Genomic DNA, 20455 nt, shown 5'->3' with positions numbered 1-20455 from the left:
ACACGGCCTTCCGCTCTAATGCTAAACCCGCTCCTCTACTTCCGGTGTGTTAGCGTTCTGCGTTCGTCAATAGTCACTGAAGCCGACAATATGGCAGTGTTTTTCACCCGGTCACTTCAGGACTTACCTAGGATGAATTTGAACGACGTGAGTCGTATCATAGCTCTTAACTCTTCAACATCGGCGGCGATGAAGAACAAGGGTTTCAAACTGTATGTGACGAACTACATAAACTACGAAAGTAAGTTTACAATGTTGTTATTAGCCCTTAACATGTATGTTTTCCTACATTAACTTAGCAACTACCGATAGGCTAACGGTAACAGCAGTGCTTATGTTTAATGTATTTTGTGAGTTATTTGTGTACAATATAATATATTAATATTAACCCCGGTGTTAATCTCAGTTTCAAACAAGAGTCCGGCAGGAGAGATTACGGTTAGGTCTGAGTGCTTCAGAACATAGTTCAAATTACAGGGGGTACTGGGGGGTACTATACCCCCCAATGAAGACCCAGTACCCCCCAAATAGACAGAAATATCAGTTTTGGGGGGGTCAGATAATTTTTCTGATATTGTGAAAAAATATCATTACAGTTACAATACAAGTCAACTCCTATTTTCACCGTAGGAATATTTTAAAGCAACAAAGAACTTTCCCTCTGTCGCACGCATGCTATTTGTTTATCCAGCACCGGCTTTGCAAATAACGATGTCCACAGATAAGGTAGAATATTTTGCATGACTTATAAAAGTACGATGTATTGCGACATCAGATGCAAGTCAAATTTGTAGTTTCTTATGTCCATCAAACTACAGATCCCGATCTGGCAAACTTACATAGTGCGGTTATAGCCGATAGAGGGCCGCGAAGCGAATGCATAATTGCCGTTCACCCTGTTACGAGTTGATGAACCACTGAAACGATTTTGGAAACATTATTTTAAGGTACAAAAAACTCTTTGGTGTTTCTTTAATGTAAAGCGATTTCAGACACCCCTATTGTGGACCGTACCATTTTTAACCACCGTGGCGCTAGAAGCAACTGAGATAGAGAACGACTTCAACTTCACAAGTAAGTGTCAACATTGAATGACAAAAAGCTAGGTAAATTCCTCCAGTAGGCTAAATTCGGTTTGCTGCTGACGTGCATGGGTAAATGTAAGTTGCTAGCTGACGTCTAGCTTGTTGAAAATGTGTTATTTTACAACCTTCATTTATAAACGTGTTTTGTTCTTTCATAGCTCATGTCACGTCTTCATACATTGAATTACAGGCTACTTACCCACTGAGGCTAGTAAAGTGGACCTTGGTTAGACCAAGGTTAGTTAGCAAGATAGGCTAATTATCTATTTAAATAAAGCTTTTCATTGTGGTTAGGTAAAATCAATTGTCATTTCCAAGGAGATGAACTCCATAGCCTATGTGATTATTCTCATTTTATTTTGAATAAATTATTGTGCCCTTTTGAAATTAGTTTGGCACAGATCCTGTGTTTTTTATATTACCAGTATGCACAAGAGGGTCTGATGTAGCTAAGCCTAGGCTACATAACATCAGTGAAACCTGTGGAAACATAAAAAGGCCCAAGTAGCCTAGGCTAAATAGTATGCTAGTATTTGAATGTTTTTAATTGGTTGGTATTGTTTTTAGATTCTATTATTTCATATTTTTAGCTTGATAAATGTAGTTTCATCTGAGAACCCTGATACTATCTTAATGAAACTAGGATTTTATTTTATTCAAAGAGACACTATGAGGAGAAGGAAATGGCACACAGACATTTTGGTGCTAAAAGAGTAAGCAGGAAATATTAAAGGTCCAGTATGTAGGAAATAATGGAAAATAAACTGTAACCATTCCAAAAATGATCACCATATGTTGTCAGAGAGTAAGGAAACACGATGAATTGAAGTAATGGCTTATTTGACATTACTCTAACCCGTAAAACCCATGAAAAGAAAATGAGTTACGGGGCGGAATGTCTTGGAATTTTTGTTTATGTTTTGAACGATTCATTCTAGAATAGCGTATTAATAATGGGCTAGCGCGTCCTCCTATTTGGGTTGCCAAATTAGCAAAGGCCAACTGTCAACAGCTGTCAGTTGTAGTCATGAACGCCTACGAGAGGCAGGCAAATTTCCAAAATTTAAACAAGAAACAAATTAAGTGGACATCGGAGGAGCTTCCTGAGATGGTGACGTCTTCGTCAAACGAAGAATATCAAGTCTGATGCAGAGCTGGCCATATTTCTCCACAACAGGTAGCCTAGGCTAAACTTCATCTGCATCGCTAACTTCAGCTAAATATGTTACGTTGGTTAGAGAGGTATTTTTTGTTTTCACTGTTTCCGTAATGTGTAGCTGGGTCATGGTTGGAGAAACGTTAAAGCAGCTGCAGGTCAACTAACGTTAGCTAAGTCTTAAAGGAACCGTATGTAAGAAATGTAATTCAATTAATCATAAAATGGCCCTGATTTGTCACTAGACATTAGGAAATCATGCTAATTTCAAATACTTATATCACTGACAACAGTAGTCCGGCCAGGATATCGTCATTTAAAAAAGTGAAGTTGCAGTCCTCAACTGATGTTGATGTTTACATATTTGTGTTTTAGCCTGATCCACCACCCTCCACCTATCTTGTAATCACAAAGTCAGTAGTGTTTCGGCATCTGGGTTGCCAGCTCTGCTCTAGTTACCACATATGCGGTGTACACCGCTCTACAGTATTTTGAATGTGATTGTAGTACCAGTTTTGGCCAAAATCCTACATACGGTTCCTTTAATTACATCTGGCAACCCAGAAGAGGCTCACGTCTGGTAGTCTTGAGAACGTTCACCAGTGTTTTGATTTTGGCCTGCAGAACGTTCGGTAAGAATCCTACAAATCGCACCTTTAACACTAAGATCTACAAACAATTACATTAAAAGTGTAGGTGCAGTTAGGTTTTATACACTGTTCATATGTGTTACGGAAAGGGGTGCTCAGCAGACAGGAGAGGCAAAGGATGAATGCCGTAAGCAGGCCGCAGGGATAAAACAGGATATATAAGAACGATGAGATATTATGTAGCCTACTGATTATCAGTTTGTCGCATGTTTAGACCTTGTGTGTGTTGCACAACACATGTTGCACTTGGTGATCACGGTGGGGATTGATATGGTAGTGGACCATGATGGTCATAGAAGTGAAGGAGCAGTACCCCCCAATTATAGTGGAGTAATTCGCACTCTGCTTCAGAAGTATGGAGAAACGAAAAAAGTCTCACAGTCCAAGTGTAAGGGATCACGCAGGTTCATGATAAATTATTACTCAAATCAAGTTTCTGTGGCATTGCTAAAAAAATGCTCAACTATAGCCTAGAAATCTAGACGCGCCCCTAGCGGCTAGTCTAGTAACTCTCTGTTGGCTTGTGAGCTCCAGAAATCGAAACTTAATCAGGCATTGAAATCGTGTATATAGTTGTTTGGTGGGCTTTACATAATGATTGATGGCAGAGTTGCAACGGTTTGGCTTGAATTCCCTGCTACTTGAAAACAAATATCCTATTGCGTGCAGAGGGAATTTGAAAGACAACTGATCATCCCGCCCCTCGGACTGAGCACTGCGAATGGTGAGTGCCCAGACCCTACATTTTAATGTGGGTCTGGCTCGCCAGGCTAGCTCAACTAGGTATCTAGCAATATTTTTCATAATGTGTATTGTCACATTTGTTCAATGTGATCTGACCCAGTATTGGGAAAAAAGGAAGAAAGTAAATCTCACAGAAACTAGATTTTGTTCAGAGTTCTCTTACTTCTTTACTTTCTTTGCTCCTACTTCACTCTTTAAAGGAATTATCTGGAGTAAAATGCACTTTAGATCAATTTACGGATGATTGGGAGTACATCCCAGATAGCAAATAGTAATTGAAACGATGTTAAATCAACATCCTGCTGTCAACGATAAAGTCATTGAATCAACGTCGAACTCTGTTGATTCTTCATCATGTTGCACCCTCTATTTAACCTGGCAATAGCCAGATGAATTTCGCTCCGCCTAGCTCCACTCATCCATCTGGAACCGATCCATTGAAGTGTTGCTTCAGAAGGCTGGGCCTAATCAAAAAATGCTTGCATATGATTGAATAAGCCACTTGTCCGTCATCTATTGACGTGCTACTTCAACCACTCACATCGAAGGCAACCCGTGACGCTAATAACAGACTCACAGTCGCTTCTACAAATATTATTAGGCTATTTTAATCCTGCTTTATCAACAGCCAGGATGGGCTAGCAAAATATAGAACAGAGAAACTATAGCAGATCTTAAAGGGGTGATAGAATGATTATATAGGGTATTTGGTGCTGGTCCTTAAGGTCTCTGAATAGGGTGTGTAACATTGGTTGGGCTGAAAATGGCATATGTGCTGTTCTATGCGCCCTAATGCAAGCCTGGTTAAAAGCCCTAGAATGAAACGAGAGGTTTTCTCCCTTTTATGGTATGCTCATGAATATTTAGATGAGCTGTGCGCTGATTGGTTGGTTTACAACGAGCGAAGCTGCGGAGCAAACGCGTCATGGCCACAAGCACTCACTCACTGAAACATCGAAATTGTTGATATGGACACATTAGGTGTTGAACCATAAATGTATGAGCCAGAATCAGAGGAAGAATATGATGTAGAGGAGCAACCAGTTGCCCATAGATTACAAATGACTACTTCAGAATGGTAAGTTTTTTCATTTATCATTTACACGTAGCACTACACGTTAGCTGTAATACTAATGTAATAGCCTACTCACACTTCAGTGTCCTAGCCTAAGCATAACGTTGTATTAGTCTTATGTTAACTTTGTAAGCAGCATAACAGTTATTCATTTGCACACAAACAAATGTTTTACAACATGTAACGTTACCCTCGTGCATTTTCTGTCAAGACGTCCAGTTAGCGAGAAAGTCCGTATAGCCAATATGTAGCGTGCAGATAGCTATAATGAAATGAGTGCTGCTCGCAAGGAAAATAGCCTATACTCTCGTTTTAGTCAGTATATTGTTACAGTTCTCTCCTGCTGAATGGGTTATCTGATTAGGAGTTACCTATATTATTTGCCACATAACGTTAGTAGTAATATGTGATCTTACAACAGGACGTCCAGTTAGCTGGGCAAGAGACTATTTCCGTAGTACCAGTTCAGTATGTTATGGCCGTAATGAAATGAGTAGCCTACTGCTCACTCGCTTCAACAAAAATATTACCACTGTCATGTCACGAGAGGTAATATTTTTGTTGACGCGAGCAGTAGGCTACTCATTTCACAAACACCATAACCTACGAACTGCCACTACAGAAATAGTAGGCTCTTGCCTAACTAACTGGACATCGTCCTGTTGTATATATTATTACATGTAACGAAGATAATAATCTCATAACCAGATGGCCTAATCAGCAGTAGGCTAACTTCTATCCTGCTGATTATATCATCTGATTATAAGATTATTACCCTCGTTCCATGTAGTGATATGTGAACTTACAATTACATCCATCTCCCCTTGCCAGGTGTACGTGTGGAAACTATGACCGCATGCCCCAGGAGAGAGAAAATATATGTTGCCGGGAAGTACCCCAGGTAATTAAAACTGGAGATATTTACTCAAGCTAATTTGTGCTTTCTGCTCATTCAAAATGACAAAATAACAGCATGGTCTTTATATTTGTTTTTACAGGTCATGAGAAGAATGACCCAGGTTCCGGAGGAGATAACCTGTATGATTGACCATCCTGGCCTTGAACCGGTGTGCCTCAACATATATTCTTTACAAAATGCAATGAACATCTACAGAGCTGACCATGGGCAGTTGAGAATAAGAGGGATGGAAAGGTGAGGACAATCTGATACAAGTGTTACCAGCTATATAATATAAATCAAATGTTTTTAGCCAATATGCATTCATTATTAGTTCAGCAGGTCACGAAAACACAGTTTGATGCAAACAGTAAAATGACAAACTTTATTTTGTTTCAACACAATCATACAGTGCTATACTCAAAAATATAAAATATTCAAAAAATAAATAGTAAAAAAGTGTGCCTTTCCACTCTGATTTCTCTGAAGGCAATGCAGACACTTGGCCTACAGATCTTTCGTGAGCTGGTGCTGGGGTTTCCTTGGGCGAAGTGTCCGTGTTGTGATCCCCTCTTGTGTGGTGCTGCGCATACGGAGGGAGTTTCCGGAAACATCAGGGCAGTATGTCGGGTTCAGACCCCCCCTCGACTGAACCGTGACACATGCTCAGCGACAGCATCCTCCCTGGAAGGTCTGGGAAGCTGAGCACACAAGTCTTGGGGCACAGGAATCTGCTGGACGGCATCCACATAACGAAGGGAGTCATGGACGATCTCTTCGAACACCAGTCTTATCAGGTTAAAGACATAGCCTGTTGTGTGTGAATTAATAAGTTATTGTTAGTGTCTATACCGTTGCACATTTGTTGCACAATCGTTTGTATAAAAAAATATATACATTTTAAACTTACAAATCGTTGGCTCTGTCTTCACTTTTTTGACCGTGTAACCTCCCCTTTTGGCCTTTGGAAACACAAGCCTGTACATTAGTTTCCCCTTGGCTGTCTTCCGTTGTAGGCGCTGAGCATTCTCATTGAAATGCATAGCTGCAAGGTACAACCTAAATGAAACAGCAGAAATGTTGTAACAATTGTCACTTGTCACTTTTGTAAGCACACACCAAGCAAAATACTACTATTAACTCACAGCAAAAGCATTGGCTAAACCTGTAGGCTGTGCCAAAGCTGTACTCTAACCGGTGTTGTTACAAGTGCCTTTCAGTTAGAGCAGCCTAAAACTGTAATGATTTGCATTTTGATGGCTGGCAATTAGGCCTGATCTCACACTTTCACTAAACAAAACCCATTTCTGTACACAATGTCTTCTGAAGGCATCATACGTGTGTGTTCTCAGCTGCATTTCATCAAATATCTATAAAATAATTAAAAGTAGATCAGTTGTGAAGTCATCAGTGAAAGACAAACACTTCCTGCAGGGGACAATGAGCACAATGATACCTTTTTCATCTTTGAAAATGAAGCTCCACAAAAGTAAATGGCAGCAGACAGCTGAAGGTTGCCCACAGGGGTGCTCCCAATAACTGGCTGACTCTTCCACTGTCGGAAGAACTTGCAGTGAGGGCATAGTTGGTCGATCGCTAGGAAGGACCCTCTTCTGCGTGGCAGGAATGTACAGGTTCTTGTGCACACAGGGCAGATCTCGAACAGGCTGAAGAGGCATTGCTCAAAAACAATGTATTTTGCATCGCCATATGAAATCACTGGTGATGTACTACAAAAGATAATAAAGAAAAAACAACATTGTCCATCTCAGTCAAAAATCTGTCAAAAAACAATTGTACTGTCTGACAACAGTCACAATGCATATAAATAGCACTGCTGCATTGTGAGAGTTGTAACTTTACTTACAAAAGCTGAGATGATTCTGTCTCCATTGTAGCAGACTGTGCAGGATCGTATGTGGAATCTTGAGGATCAGTGCATGCAGAGGAAACATCTTCCACCTCCTCCTCAAATTCAAGGCGAGGTCTCTTTGCTGGCCTCTGACCCTTCAAAGGAGTTGAAGAGAATGGCCCAGAGACTGAAGGAGCCGTTGTGCCTACTGCCACACTTTGGCATTGCGGCGTTGCCTGTATGCCTTTAAAGGGGGGGGGGGAGACTATTTAGTGGGGTGTCATATGGATTGCTCGGTGCCGAAGGACAATGTACTGCTGTGATACAACATACAATTGACTAATCAGTCATATCTTTTGTATATAGACCCATTCATACTGGTTGAACAAATAACTTTCACCAGCCTTCCCCACAAAAGTAAATGCAGGTCATTCAGTGAGATGAATAGTATGAATAGGTCTATTCATACTATGAATACTTCTTTAATTTGTTGTGAATGGCTCACTAATGTACTCAGTCATCAAGGTAAGTAATTGGGCAACACTGCTCTACTAAATGCTACCCAGTAATAATGCTACACATGTTTGGAACACACAAACACCATAACACGTCTGATAATATTCATGATAACATAAGAATAATTAGAACGTTTACCTTTGCTTCGTTGGTGAGGTCTCAATGTAGTAAAAGAAAGCTGCGTCCCGCGAGATGCCACACAAGGAGGATCTGTTTGGCATGCTGCAACTTTTGTTCGTGGTTGTTCTTGTTGTTCTTGTGATGTGCTCTGAAATCATTTTACACGATAATGTTAACGTTACTCCTAGTTTCCACTTCTAAAAGTGGTAACAGGATCGACTTAGGTGGGTAACATTACAGCTTAGTGCTAGCTTCTAGCAACCAAACTATCGTGATTCTACTCAGCTTTAGCTATCTTGCTGGAATAGAATAACAAAATAACCTGACGAAGACCTGGACAAACGTGCATCAACATGTTACTTATTCGAATGAAATACAGTCAGGGAAATGAAATAATGTTACCCCCATTGCTAACAAACTGAATCGTAACACATTCTACGTGTTCATGTATGTTGCTATACACGATATGCTAGCATTGCTATCAACTGCTTAGCGACAAAATAATACTTACAGCTTGCGGTTGTGATGACCTTACGGTCGGAACAGCCCCTCGTTTCAGCAAATCCTGCTTTAAACTGTCCAAGATTTTGAAAGCTGTCTTCGGTAAAATGTTTAGAGCAAATGAACAGCTGAGCGTCGAACTTTGCAGGGATCTTCTGATAGACAAACATTATCCATGCCTGCCGAGTCTTCGGATCCTTGGGAAGACTGTGACAAACTTCCCCTTTCTCCGTGCAGCCTGGAACACTGCATTTACCTCTCTGGCTCATTTTCGATAGAGAAACTGCCTGCTTTGTAATTCTTGTAGAAGTAAACCCAACAGTAGGCTAGCTAAACTAGTGTCTGACATCTTCACGACCTCCATTCATGTTCTTGGGCCAGCGAACCAGTGGGCTGGTCTGTATGTAAATTTTGGGGCGTGACAAATGTACAGGCCAGAGCCAAATAAGGCACCACTTCAGAGTTTGCGTAAACTCTGAGCTTCTTTTGGATTCGCCCGTTTTATGGCGGGAGTTTCGAATTGTGAGATTTGCACAGAAAGGAGGCGTGGATGGGGTTTTGAACTTCTCTGTATCTCCATTTCACCCACTGAACTATCGTTATTCATCTATGACAAGGTAAACTCGGTTTTGCATTCTATGACCCCTTTAAGGCTATAGCCTAGACTAGCACAAATGACACCCCACGCATTTTTTACAAATAAATAATCGTTTTTATTGTATTGTTTCTTTTTTTTTTCTTTTAACGCGCTAACTCTGCGTCGGTCGTCCAGCTCCTCCTGCTCGGTCTGGGGCGTAGCGCAGCCACTTCTGCACAGCTTGTGCGAATTCATAGGTATTTGCCGTACTCAGTCGTTGAGTCAGTGCATCTAAAATAGAACACAAGCAAAATTACATTTCAGTTTAACATTACTATGCCTGTGAATGATATAGGCTAAACTCAGGGATGTCAAACTCAGGCCCGCGGGCTGCTTATTTGTGGCCCGCGAGGTCATTACTCAATCTGTATTAGAAGTGGCCCGCCGCGTAGTTTATACAGCGCATCCAAAAGACTCAAAATTCGTTGGCTTCCGGTTGCATGATGGCGCCAGTGTGCTTGTCGGCTTGCCGTCTGCTCCGTGAGCTCTTACCTGTCCGTCTGAAGTTTTGTCTGCTCATGCTTCTCCTCCTGCTGCACTGGAATTACTCCATTGCTCTTCGGATCTATGATCGTCAGTCACTGCTCCACATTAAGGACTCACTGGACCACTTTACCAGTGCTACTCCTGCCGTTCATCGCCGGCTTCATCCCACGTTTATCCAGCCGCCCCTGGAGTGCATACGCCGGCTCTCTTGCTGCTCTGCCCACCGCAAGAAGCGTCGTAAGCTACGGGGCAAACGTGGAGGCCTTCGGGTGAAAATCAGGAGCTGGGCGAGACTTGCCCACTCGCAGTCAGGACTAGGACCTCACCTGTGCCATGCCTTCTCCTCATCTTCCTGACTCGGCGTTCGTGGGATCTGATCTACTCCGGTCATGTCTCTGCTGCTCCACTGAAGTCCTCCTCAACGTCATTCCCGCTCGACCGAGGCTACGCATCCGCAGTGGTGGAATAAACCCCCAAAACATTCGCTCGTTGGATTACTCTCCATGTCATCAAGCCACGGCTCACTTTGTGGCTAAGGCAGCTCTTGTCAACTGCAGGTCGGTGCTAAATAAGACTTTCATACTGAACGACTTTTTCTGCCGCCATGACCTGGACTTATTGTTTCTAACGGAGACCTGGATTGTTGCCGGAGTTGGTGAGTCTGCTGCCTTCGGTGAACTGTGCCCTACAAACTGTTCATTTGTTAGTACGCGTTGGAAGAGGTGGTGGCGTAGCTCTTGTATACAAAAATACAGTGAAAATCCGGTCGCTTCCAACAGAGACTTACAGTACCTTTGAACTTCAATGCATGACAGTGGAATCCAAAACGAACTCGCTGGTGTGTGTGTTGATTTATAGACCTCCTAAGCCAGATAATACGGAGCCCGGGAGAGCTCACTTTAAGTGATATTTTTTCTGGTCGTGATAATTTTGTGAGCACGTTTTCCTTTAATTGAGTCCTCGAATTAATACAACGTGACCCCGTTGTAGGTCTAAATTGAGCTCTCGAAATATGTATTTCGTGCTCACATTTAGTAATTCCTGACATTTTCTCACCGCTCGCTGTGCTGGTGGCAACTTCGTGTTACCTTGACATGGACTAGGCCTACAGCTGTCTGTAACAGTTCATATTGGTAATTTGATGATAACAGTATGGTCATGGTTTATAGCGGACTTCTACTCTTTGTAGCAGGGGCACTGTGGTGTCAACCGCCAGCTATGGAGACCCATAATGGGGAAATTCTACTACAAAGGCTACTCGGGCTCTGTTGTAATGACCGGTTTCCACTATCTCCTGGATTGTTGACTTAACTGTGAGGTCTAGAAGTCAATCGAAGCACATCACAGCGACAAGCTCCCAAACAATTACAACACGTAGACCTACTGTTGGTACAAATAGGCTACTGCGTATTAGTAGTATAGCCTAATACCCACCCAATACAATAAGGTTCCCTCTAGCGCCCGATGGGCCTCACCATATAACCCACGCGCACACCAATGATACGGACTATGAAACGGGAGACATAAACAGTGGCGTTCACGATGCTCAGCTTCTCAGGCTATGTAGCCCAGCTCACACCGTTCGCGATAAACACCACAGCTCTGCATACACTTGGACCTCAACAAACACTCAAAACTTCGGCAAACATTCAGCTGGACGATGATGGCAGGGGCCTGTACAAACACACACAATCATCTGCTCTCCCACCTACAGCCTACCTACAGTGGGTCCCCGTTAAGTTTGGACGGGTTCCTTCAGGAATCACGCACCCCATTTTCTCAGCAGAAATGGCACAAACTGCAGTTGACACAAACAACCACAAGGTGTCACTTTGGAGTTCTGCCACTACTATTTTTGATACGACTTGACTTACTGCTTCCATGATGCATTTTCCAAGTCAGTAGAACAATCAGAGAAAGCTGAGCCATTACCAAACATGTATGATAATACAATAGCGTGAGTTTATATATCTTATACCCTATTTGTCACGGTTACTTATAGATTTGATAGTGTAACGATAAGCGCATGAGACTTTCAGCGGGGGCACGGGAACTTAAATTGATCACGGTAGTTTAAGCTTACACTTGACAAAACATTCTAATATGAAAATGTAGATGCAATTGTTGTAAGATAGTGCAGCTCCTTTAAGAAAGCACCGTGTGCTGGGATGGAGAGAGAGAAAGCGAGAGGGGATATGTGTTAGAACTTAGATGCGTGTGGAAAGTGCTGTTGAGACTGGAGCGAGTCATATTCAAAATAATGCAAAAAATAAATCTTTGCAACCGCAGCATGCCTGCTTGCCGACGTTCAAACGAAAAATATATCAAAGCACCTTTTGCGTTTGAATGTAGCACGAATTTAAACAGCTTGACAAATGATTTAGCTAATTGATTATAGCCTGTACAGCAATTGTTGAACATTTACCTGTACAAGTACATTGTAAGCCTACAGACCAATTTCCATAGTGCACATCTTATCAACAGTTTGAATGTCGTGTGTTTCTGCATTGACAAATACCGTTCAGCACAATGATTCATGCCCAATTAATTTCCCCTGTTAAAGTGTTCGCCTTTGTTACACTATTTGGTTTCATGATGTAGCCTATGATAAACACCATATGGCCAAATACTCAGCTAATGTTATAGGCTATACAATTTCCCCTCTTAAAGACAAGCTGGTGTAGCTTATTAGACTAGGCTACTATTAAAATGCACCGACGGTAGCCTTGGCTATGTGTAAAGTAAGCTATCGCATGATTTCATGCACGTAAGTTCATGCATCTGTCAAGTTCGTACAGGGCCTCGCACCCCCTTGCGACGGCCCTGCAGCTCCTCCTAAGACAGCGAGGAAAAAGTTAAAATACACGATAAACCCGGGAAAAGTTGACAGGTTTGTTTCGGACCCAGTGATTATTTGTGAAATTGTGCAAACGACAGCCTTTTCAAGGCATTTCAAGGAAGGAGTCGTAGCATGCAAACTCCCAAATTGGCAGTAGACTGAAGGCATCAATAGCCTAAATTGTTGGGACTGGGGAGGGTCATGCGTTTTTTCTCAATCACTTTGGAGTGTCATAGAAAAATGTCTTGCTGGCGAGGGTCACGTCTTTTTTGACTAACGCTCCCAAAACTCCTCCGGTAGCCCCTTAAATAAATAACGAACAGTCCCTAATTGATTATAGCCTGTAGGCCTACACCAGCAATTGTTGAACATATGTACAGGACATTGACAGTAGCCCAGCCTAACAAGCAGATGTTGCAAAAAAGACGCAATTAATCAGAAATAAATAATGTAATCTGCATCGCTTTATTTAACAAACTGCAAGCAACAAGAGGGTTGAGTTCGCTGTGAAGCCAAACCCAAGAGCAGAGCCTATCCGCTAAGGCACTCGATAGGCTATAACGAGCTGTGTGCGCCTGGAAAGACAATAAGATGCTTTCTGAATAGCACAGCGAAGACGGCTCTGGTCATCCCATACCCTCCCCCCACTTCCTGTAGCCTACCATTATGACTTTGCCGTTTTGGGACATTAAGCTTTTTCACGTTAAGCCCCCCTCCCCCACCCCCTTCTTTCACAAGCGCGGGGCACAAAGTAACACTTTTTGGTAGACAAAGGAGGGTTCTCCGCGCTTCTGTCGTTTGGCCACAATCCGGTGCAGCCAGGCCAGGACAGCAGGGGTGTCAAACTCATTTTCATAGAGCGTCACATCATTGAATTTATAGGTTACCGAGGGCCACATAATCGGCGAACATGTGCATGGTGCAACCATGAAATCGGTATTGCAGTATGGCTTATTCAAAATTGGTGTGTAATGGTCCTAACCACTTTAAAACAGTGTGGCTGAAATAAAAAACAAACAGCCTACAACAGTAACATTTTCAAATGCAACTTCTAGGCCTACAGTATTAGTTAACAACTGACCAATATGCATTCATGGACTGACATTGATGAGAATAAACTGCAGTCAATAATGTGCATAACAATGTCCATAACACATATCACCACTAAAATTATCTGTGGCTAAGAAAGGTACTGTGTGTGTGTGTGTGAGATAGATATGGTACGTACACACACCCACCCCCGCAAAAACAAATTCACGCGTGTACAATATTTGTCCGTTTCCCGGTTTTAGGTCCGTGCATTGCAAAAAAAGTAGCCTACATAGCATAACAATATCCACATGCAATAATACAACAACAACGTCTACGGTGACCTATTAATTTGGACAAATCGATACAGCCCTATAGCTAAAGTTACCTTTAGTTTTGTTCTAGCGTACCGTGACGTCTGGCTTTAAACAGCTGTAATCTAACGTTCTGACAAGCACACCAATTGCCTACCTTGTTCTTGCCCATCTGGAATAACTCCTCTAGCTTTGCTGTCTCCATCCTTTCTGTTTTCGTTGTTTAAACTTGTGATATCCATAACTAGTGAATTAGCCCAACATTGTGTGCTGATAACCATGTATAGATAGCCGAGTAAAAGAAAACAACAAGTAGCCTAGTTGTGCCTGCGTGCGTATTCTGTCTTTAAAGTTTAATAGTGTTCTGCACCTTTTACTAAAGAATAAAGAAAATTAAGAAGACATCTGAGCTGCACCGGCGTCTCTCCTTCTCTAACACTTTTTGGCTTTGGCTAAATATTTCTAAAATCATTTGAGTTTCACTAGTCACATGTTTTAACAAGCAACACTTGTTATTGAACTAATAACAGACGTGTGTCATGAGGCAAAAGTGCAAAACATCACAAAACTAACTAAACTAACACGCGCATATTTTTGTATTGCAATCATTGTAGCCTACAGTTGTAACAGCGCGTAACAGTCATTTTACTCCCCGGATGCGCTCATTATAAAGAACGTTTAACGTGTCCCAAAAACAGCTATCAATTAATCACCAAACGTCTTATAAACAAGTATTGCCAGGAGCAACACCTTGCAAAAAATGATAACAATAGGCCTAGGCCTATATATGGCTCTGCTCCTGCCTAGATTCGAACTCAGAACTGCCTGAAAGTTGCAGACCTGTTCTGGAAATACGTGCATTAACCCAGTGTTTCTCAAAGTGTGGTCCGGGGACCACTGGTGGTCCGCAAGCTATCCCAAGTGGTCCGCGAGCAGACGTGGTAAAATATGATATAGATGAGTTGTTTGCAATATTGAACCAACTTGTATGTAAATCCAAACAGTTCTGCAACAGTCTATGTAAGATATGCCAGTTTAAATCATATGAATCCTCTGACACAATAAGCAAAGTGAAAATACAATAAGCAAGGTGGTTCAGTGAGTAGGCCTATTGTGCTGATATACTGTTAAAGTAGGTCTAATCTATTTTTTTTTTAGCTAGGTGGTCCATGCATTTGAAAAAGTTTGAGAAACACTGCATTAACCCACTCGACCGTCAGACAACGCTATCTGCTTCGAGTAGGCCTATTGGGTAGGACTGTAGCCTACACTGGTTGCTGTGAACGAATTAGTTTTTCTTTGTCATATGAATGCTGTCATTTTGTTAACATTACTGTTAAGGAGATGCTGTAGGCAAAGTCTATATTTCAACCTCGTTAGTGTAGTAAAAGAAATCAGAACTATTCACAAGGTTTCTGGGCAGCATATTTATGTTCTGTTAGCAAGCGAACTTCTCATGACTACCGACAAAGTAGCCTACTGCCAGCTGACGAAGCTCTCATTTTAAAACATTACTGAGAGACAGACACTGTACAATCAAGAAATCTTGCCACTGAATCCAAAACTATGTTTAACATTATGTACAAGGCTTAGGCTACAGTGGACTAGCATGTTGCAGGGACTGCTAAAAACACAGAGAAACGCACTGAAAACTCGGCCAATCACAGCCCTTGCTGTCGAATGCGCCGTCTGGTACGACCGTGGAACTCCACAGCGGACTATGCTGCCCCCAAGCGGCTGCAGTTGTACTTACATTTCACCATTCACCATGATCGTGAATGAAGTGTCAATTTTTAACTGGGACCCACTGTAGTACCCCCCAGTACCCCCTGTAATTCGAACTATGATCCTGAGGAGCTTGCTGCACACATTGAAGGACCGCAGCCTCCTCAGGAAGTACAGCCTGCTCTGCCCTTTCTTGTAGAGTGCGTCCAGTCCAGTTTATTGTCCAGGTGGAGACCCAGATACTTGTAGGTGCTTACCACCTCCACATTGACCCCATCAATGGGAACTGGTAGCAGAGTGGGCTTAGACCTGCGGAAATCCACCACCATCTCCTTGGTCTTTGAAATGTTGAGTTGAAGATGATTGAGTTTGCACCATTGTACAAAGTCCTCCACCAGGCTCCTGTACTCCTCCTCCTGCCCGTTCCTGATACACCCCACAATTGCAGTATCGTCAGAAAACTTCTGCATGTGGCATGACTCGGTGTTGTAGCAGAAGTCAGATGTATACAGGGTGAACAGCTAACATTAGCATTGGCTGTTCAGCTGGTCTCTCTCGCCTCCCCTCTTGAGCGAGTTGCTGGAAGACGATAATCATTTCAGCCAAACAGGCAAGGCACAGCACCTTTTATCAATTGTCTTCGACCCCCCGATGGTACTGGGTTCCACATGACTAGGCGCAAAGTGGCCTAACTTTTGCCAGCTTGTCTGTATTCTCTCCTCATGAACTGCACTGAAAAAAAAAAATGGCAAATTGCTTCAAAGCGGTTGCGAGATATCCGGACACATAGATCAGAGCTCCAGTAGTCAACGAGGCAGGGTACACGATGGAGACTCATGAGGATACTGAAACCAATTAAGCCCCTCATCTCCTCTGTTGTATCGTACCATGTGGCGGGAGGGTTGCTGGATGCAGCAGACACTATTTGCCATCCGAGCCAGTGGGGAGCTTGGCCGATCAGCTCTTTATATCAGGCCCCAGGTATTTATCCAGTAAGCAGTACAGTACATTTGTGAAACTTTACATCTTTACATCATACATACAGGTCAGGCTTAACACATGTTTATTTGTTTCCTGTCATTTCAGTTGGATTTTTGCTAAGATCTTAGAGGTAAAGTGCATAAACTTTAAATTGCTGCTGTATCATTGTACATCTTTCTACGACATCTTCTATATTATATTATATATACAATATTCTGGTAAAAATGGCCATATGCCAGGGGTCTTATTTGTGTTTTTAGTCTTTGGAATATAAGATTAATCAGGTTATGGCAATTGGAATAAGGTTTTTACACTAAGGTTTTAAACTATGCTACCAGTAAAATATATTTTATTTGATATTGCAGATATACTCGACATAGCAATAGCATCGCATCCCCTTCAACAAGACTGAGCCCTTAGTTTTGAATATTTATATAACTAACAGACTTACTGTTTGCTTTTGTGTTTGAAGTAAAATTACTGATAGTGGGTCTCCCACTCCTCCTGTCATTATACTGGCCCACCCCAGTGTCGTAATTGAAGTATCGCATGCCTGGCCTTTGCCTCCTGGCTCTCCACCTTCTATGAACCCAGCCTGCCCACATTCAGCAAACCACATCTCTTAACATCAGCTCAGCCTGGCCCCCTTGCCGGCAAACCACGCCATCTCCTAACATCAGCCCAGCCTGCCCACCTTTACAGCAAACCATCAGCTCATTCAGCACACCATCTCTTGACATCAGCTCAGCCTGCTCCCCTTGCCGGCAAACCACGCCGCCTCCTGACAGTACAGCCAGCCCACCATCTCTTTACATCAGCCCAGCCTACCCACCTTGCCAGCAACCCCACGCCATCTCCAAACATCAGCCCAGGTTGCTTCCCTTGCTGGCGAACCACGCTGCCTCCAAACAGCCCAGCCTACCCACCTTGCCAGCAAACATCTCCTAATATCAGCCCAGCCTCCCCACCTTGCCAGCAACCCACGCCATCTCCAAACATCAGCCCAGGTTGCTTCCCTTGCTGGCGAACCACGCCGCCTCCAAACAGCCCAGCCTCCCCACCTTGCCAGGCTGCAACTCCAGCCTGGTCACCTTTTTCATGACATGGTCTCCACCAAATGAAACATATTTATTGTAACGCCTCCAATCATCACCACTTTCGTTCGAAAATTCTAAAACAACAATGTTTTACAAAACTTCAAATTAACATTTGATAAATTAACCTTACATTTTTCAGTAGCCATAGGTGTCTAGATTTGAACAAAATCTGTTTTGGTTCTTAACGGTTACATGCTGCTATTCCGACATGCCGCTACTTAGACATTGGCGTATAATTGTCGAAGTGGCGGCATTAACATTAATTTTCAAGCGTCCCACTACTGCGACATTTTTTTTCCCATTGTCGGAGTAGCGACACTTGACCTTTTTTAAAACGTCCTGCCATTCCGACACGAGTGGCGTAATCAGGATTTTTCAACGGAGTGGACTATTGCGAAGTAGGCCTAGGGTGGCCCTTTATTTTTTTATTCCAATATGGGCAGTATAGCCTAGGCCTACAGTAATCCCAACTTTAAACAACACTCGATTTCATCACAGCTCAGATGATTCATGGCAAAAAACAATAAAAGGCTACATTGATAAATAACAGGGGCAACAGGATTGGATTATAATAGCCTACGCACAATAACTTCAACCGAAAGGTTAGTCGCGTTTCAAGGAGTCCAAGAGTGCGCCTCACACACACCAGCTCCGTTGAACAGTGTATTTTTCGTGTTTAAGAGCTAAAAAAGTTGATTAGAGAGTCACATTTGAAATGTTGGGTAGCCTAAATTATATAGCCTATAGCGCGTGCATCTCAGAGGAAGAGATTTTGGAGAGAGAGAGGATTTAACCTAGGTGATGATTATTTGTGTCTCGTGGTAATTAGACTTGAGTATGGATACCTACGAATTGTTTTGAATAAAAAAAGATAAGACAACAAATGAAATGTGACCCTGCAAGGCGGAACCAGTCGTTTTGGTATTTACAAAATTAAGTTATTGTAGGCTACTCACACGAACGGCCATAAACTAAGCTTTCCAACAATATGTATAGAGGGTATTGCAAATAGTATTGGGTGTTGGATATAGTCCCCGACCCTCATTAGATGTGGATATTTGGAGGTAAGGATAGCCTTCAAGAAACAAGGTTATCGCAGTTGCTGTGAGACATACGGCCCTTTTCCAGTCTCTCTCAAAATCAAAAACACACCCAATTCATGCTTGGACTTTACGATTATGTTTCTAAATGTTGGGACTGATGGACACTGAACTCTGGGGGTTATTTGAACGTTCGTTGTGAAGTAGTTCACTGTAAAAGGAGTGTCGGATATCCCGCTTGTCTTTGCACAATAATAGGGCCATGATAATGCATGCGCTAGCCTAAAGTCGAGAGAAAGCTTAAATAAATATGCAGACATGTTATGTGCAATTCAACAACTGCACGCCTGGCATATAAAAGATATAGGCCTAGCCTACATTATTGTGTAGTAAATTGAGTTTATCCAACCTGCTGGCAAGCCAAAATGCGTTGCACATGGCTTTATCATTGTCCTCTAAAATGCAATATAAGCAACTATATTGCACATCCAGTTTGAACACCCTGATGGACACTAAACTCTGGGGGTTATTTGAACGTTCACTGAAGTGGTTTAGGCTACTGGAGCGTAAGAATTCCGCCCGTCTTTGCGCAATTGGCCATTGATTGACGGCCATTAATTAATTAATATAGGTGGTCTGCACGCACAGAGTTTGTTTGATGCATGGAGTTTCCGACCGTTTTCCCCGGAGAGCTTAGAGAATAAAATGAGGAGAGCTACCTGTGTTTTACATAATGTGTAACATTTATTCACATGGCCAGTTCAAAATCACCTAAGGTTTTGACTGAAATGTGTGCCGATATCAATTATTGGGAAAAACATTGTTTAGTGGATGGCGGGTGGATTGTTGATGTATATAGCTGCAGGTGCAGATGACATGACTAAAGCTCATCCATGCATATAGGATACAAGAACTGCAGAGATAAATTGAAAATGAGGATTGGTAGCCTAATGTCGGAATAGCGGTACTAAAAAAAATCGGAGTAGGGGCATGTCTAAATAACGGTATGTCGTAATAGAGGGATGTCGTAATAAAGAGTGAACCCCGTTCTTAACGGGAGAATTTACTGCCTGAAATATTTTGTTCACCACGATCGGAGGTTAGTGCTGGCCTGGGTGTTCCAATGCTGCCTTGCGCGCGATTTGATTCACGCTGCTAAGGCATCCTGGAAACTACCGCCCTAATTTTTGCCTCAGATAGGGAACCAATCACAGAAGAGGGGGGAAAGCAAGACGATGATGAGCTATGCACAGACGCATTTGATAGACATCCGTGGCACCCAATAAACAGATCTGGGCATTTTTTTCAAATACGAGAAAATGAACATTTGGTTCCCAGACCACGTCTCATTGAGAAGTAGTGGCGCTAGCCAGGCTACCTATTTACGGCGTTTCAACAGCACAAGAACCGAGAATTCCCGTCATGAAATAAAAATTCCACTGGAGCTCCAAGCGGATGTGTACACGCAGCCTTACAACACTGTTTACAGCTCTTCGAGTCACGGTAAAATGTCATTTTTGGTACATAGCTAATTTAGATACACCTATGGGTGGGTGCTTGCGTTTCTTTAGGAATCCGCAGTCTTGGTTTGTATAGAAATGGATATTAAGTGACACATACACGCAAGACAGTGGAAATACGGGACCGACGGTAATAGGGGGAGTTCTGATAGACATTATTTGGTGGCGTTAATAAAGCAAGCCTAGCCCA

At 42.5% G+C, this 20455-nt stretch overlaps 1 protein-coding gene and 2 long non-coding RNA genes across 5 annotated transcripts in view; 1 reads left to right on the top strand and 2 right to left on the bottom strand.

The window, feature by feature from the left end:
• Positions 1 to 20455, top strand: part of LOC121711456 (protein transport protein SEC31-like) — a 33235-nt gene continuing 12780 nt past the window's right edge. The window contains exons 1-2 of one of the 2 annotated variants that reach the window (XM_042095084.1): positions 1 to 241; positions 984 to 1074. The gene's annotated coding sequence lies outside the window, so the exon portion shown is untranslated. The remainder of the gene's footprint in view (positions 242 to 983; positions 1075 to 20455) is intronic. The other variant, XM_042095085.1, reaches the window with a different exon arrangement.
• Positions 5979 to 8655, bottom strand: LOC121711476. 2 transcript variants are annotated; one of them, XR_006032341.1, is made up of 5 exons: positions 8608 to 8655; positions 8115 to 8244; positions 7476 to 7704; positions 6519 to 7338; positions 5979 to 6419 (listed from the first exon to the last, which is right to left on the bottom strand). It is a non-coding gene; the product is annotated as an uncharacterized LOC121711476 (long non-coding RNA). The 2 variants fall into 2 exon arrangements; XR_006032342.1 differs by lacking the exon at positions 8608 to 8655 and having other exon boundaries at positions 6519 to 7275; positions 8115 to 8437.
• LOC121711478 lies at positions 9377 to 10206 on the bottom strand. Its single transcript, XR_006032344.1, has 3 exons — positions 10047 to 10206; positions 9727 to 9962; positions 9377 to 9465 (listed from the first exon to the last, which is right to left on the bottom strand). It is a non-coding gene; the product is annotated as an uncharacterized LOC121711478 (long non-coding RNA).

This window comes from Alosa sapidissima, chromosome 6 (genome assembly GCF_018492685.1).
Source record: "Alosa sapidissima isolate fAloSap1 chromosome 6, fAloSap1.pri, whole genome shotgun sequence".
In the NCBI taxonomy this organism is placed as follows: domain Eukaryota; kingdom Metazoa; phylum Chordata; class Actinopteri; order Clupeiformes; family Clupeidae; genus Alosa; species Alosa sapidissima.
The sequence above is the reverse complement of the archived record's forward strand: the minus strand, read 5'-3'. Positions and strand labels throughout refer to the sequence as shown.